Source organism: Cajanus cajan, chromosome 3 (assembly GCF_000230855.2).
Source record: "Cajanus cajan strain Asha chromosome 3, NIPB_CcT2T_4, whole genome shotgun sequence".
In the NCBI taxonomy this organism is placed as follows: Eukaryota; Viridiplantae; Streptophyta; class Magnoliopsida; order Fabales; family Fabaceae; genus Cajanus; species Cajanus cajan.
The window spans coordinates 29279746-29283227 of NC_138519.1; positions in this window are offsets into that span (position 1 = coordinate 29279746).

Genomic DNA, 3482 nt, shown 5'->3' on the forward strand with positions numbered 1-3482 from the left:
GCCAACTCTGCTTTCCCGTTGGATTACGGATGCTCTACGAACGTGAACATCATTCGGATACCGATCTCTTTACAAAAATTATGAACTATTTCACTTGTAAATTGCGTTCCATTAACCGATACTAACACCTACAGGACACCGTATCGACATATGACATTCTTCCATAAAAAGACTCTCACCTTTTCTGCCAAGATGGTTGCTACTGGTTCCGCTTCTATCCACTTGCTAAAATAATCCACCACCACGATCAATAATTTTAATTGGCGCACTACCATTGGAAAGGGGCCTAAAATGTCAATACCCCACTTATTGAAAGGCCAGGGAGATATGAGTGAGTGAAGTCTTTTAGTAGGTGAATGATTTTGAATCATGTGTCTTTGGCAATCATCGCATTTTCGGACCCAATTGACACAATCGTTTCTTAGGGTTGGCCAGAAGTACCCTGCTATGGTAACCTTGTACACAAGAGATTGGCCTCCGATATGGCTTCCACACATGCCACTATGAAAGACTCCCCTCGGATCCTATCTGATCACGAATTCTGATAACTCAATTGACCACTTCATCATTCTTCTGGCCAGGTTGGGCTTTTGCAGAACTTGCTGGATCGGATAGTCCATTCAGACTATTATTTCATAACTCTGAAAGTAGTGCCTGAGCTTTCTTGCCGTTATCAATATGGTGAATGCTAATTTCTCAATCTTCTGGTAGCAGACCTCTGCTCCTTGTAACACCCTGCTGACAAAGTAAACAGGCATCTGAGAGTTACCTTTCTCCTGAACCAAAACTGCGCTAACAACACTATCTGATGCCGACAAGTACACCAATAAGGGGAAATTCGTCTGAGGCTTAGTGAGGATCGGCAGCGAGGTTAGGGACTTCTTAAGCTCTTCGAATGCCCTCTCACAATCGTCTGTCCATGAAAAGCGATCATTCTTCCTTAAGCATTGGAACAATGGTAATGACTTATCAGCCACTTTTGAAAGAAAATGAGAGAGAGAAGCCATTCTCCTTGCCAATTGTTGAACTTCTTTTATCGTAGTCGGACTTCTCATATTGATTATCGCGGAGTACTTGTCAGGGTTTGCTTCGATACCGCGATGAGTCAATAAAAAACTGAGAAATTTTCCTGCTTGAATGCTAAACGAGCATTTTGCAGGGTTCAACTTGAGTTGGTATCGCGCTAGAGTATCAAATGATTCTTGTAGGTCAGAAAAATACCGAGCAACACTAGTCGACTTCATTACCATGTCGTCCACGTATGCCTCCACATTTCTACCTAGCTGATTTGCCAAAATCTTGTCCATAAGCCTCTGGTATGTTGCCCCTGCGTTCTTCAGCCCAAAAGGCATGACCTCGTGGCAATAAGTGGGCTGATCGGCTATGAATGCCATTTTGTCCTCATCGGCGGGTGCATCCTGATCTGGTTGTAACCCAAGTATGTATCCATAAGCTTAACAGCTCATATCCCGACGCATTATCGACTAAGCAATCTATGTTGGACAGTGAATACGAATCTTTCGGACAAGCTTTGTTTAGATCAGTGAAATCTGTGCACATCCTCCAATTTCCATTGTTCTTTCGTACCATTACCACATTTGCTAACCACGTCGGGTATTGGATTTCCCGAATGTGGCCAGCTTCCATCAGATTCTTTGTCTCCTCAGCTATAGCTCTCCTTTTCTCCTCTTTGAATTTTCTTCTTTTTTGAATCACATTTGTCGCCTTAGGATCAACCATGAGGTGGTAACATAGGAAATCCGGATCGATGCCTGGCATGTCACTAGCACTCCATGCAAAGGCTGATATATTATTTTTTAACACGGACACCAGCCCCTCCTCATCTTCTTTAGTCAATGACACACCGACCTTGACCGTTTTTCCTTCAGCTAAGCTTATTTCTTTTACATCCTCCGCCGGGGCTGGTCAGGAATTGAAATGAATTACCCTCGAATCTAACTCAATGGATTGGACTCCCCGATCAACTTGTGTTACAAATAAGTGTCTTCTTGCCCTCAAGCTATCCTCGTAGCATTTCCTTGCAACCTCTTGGTCTACACAAAGGACTCCGACCTTTCCACTGGGCAAGGGATACTTCAACTTCAAGTGGGGTGTTGAAACGACAGCACCCAACTTACTCAATATGGGTCATCTGATTAGAATGTTGTAAGATGACTGAGCATTTACCACTAGATATCGGACAGTAACGGTCTTCATATGGTCGCCTTGTCCAAAGGTGGTCTCCATGTCAGCATATCCCCTGGCTGTCACCTGATCACCTGCAAACCACTAAGGTTCCTGCATATGGCATAAGACGATCGGTCGGAATTTTCATCCCGACAAAAGCTTCCCAGAACATGATATCCGCCGAGCTACCCTGATCCACCAACACACGTTTCACATTATAACCCATGACGATTGCGGAGATGATTATGGGGTCATCCTCGTGGGGAGACACCCCCTCATAATCGGCGTCTGAGAACGTGATGGCTGGCCAACCTGGTCGCATCCATTCCAAGACAGATAACACCGATCGAGAATATCTCTTCCGCGCCTCTTTGTGGAGGATTTCGTTCGTAGGTTCTTTTTATTCAAACTAACATGATTTCAATTAATGTGTGTTCGTGACGTGACAGACATGAAGACTTTTAGTGAAAAAATCGTACAAACAACAAATAGAGTTAATTGATTAGGGTGTTGTTTTAGCATAACAGAAGATCTTTACTCGTTGTTTGAGCACATCAGAAGATCTATGCTTGTTGTTTTAGCACATCAGAAGATCTATGCTTGTTTAGCACATCAGAAGATCTATGCTAATCACACAATCAATTTCATGCATGTAAGAGTTAACGTGAATCGAACAGATGACATGTATATTGATTGTAGAAATCATATCCTTCATTAAATGGTAAAAGAATTAGAATTCGTAAGGAAAATGAAACAGGTTCAGATGACTACACTACACTAGACTATGCTATGCTACGCTACGCTAAAAAAGGAAAAAGAAAGGTGGTCGAGAAACCGTACCCAAAGCTGTCTCATATGCACGGTGTGCCTTATGCGCAGGCGAGGAGTGCGTGTGAGGTATTGTGGGTGTATGATTTCTGACCCTTTTCTACGAGTGTGGCTCGTTTAATTTATAGACAAAGATTTGGGAAAGGTAACTGTATCTGACGTGCTTCAAAAATGCATAACCGTTCTAAACTTCCACATCATGGCTCATTCTTGGGAACGTCTTCTGGAACCGCTCATAACTTCCCCAAACTGTTCTACAGTCTTAACATTTATCCCATGATTTACTTTAACCGCTCCTAACCGTGTCTCCTTTAACTTCTTCATTCTGAGAGGTCGCGAAGTATGCTCGTGTATGTCCGGATCCCTGGGATTTCGAGCAACCAACGAAAATATACTTGAATGTTTCCTGATTTTTCTTCTACTTTGAGAGGTTGCGAGGCTGTGAGCCTTTTTCATGAGCAACATCT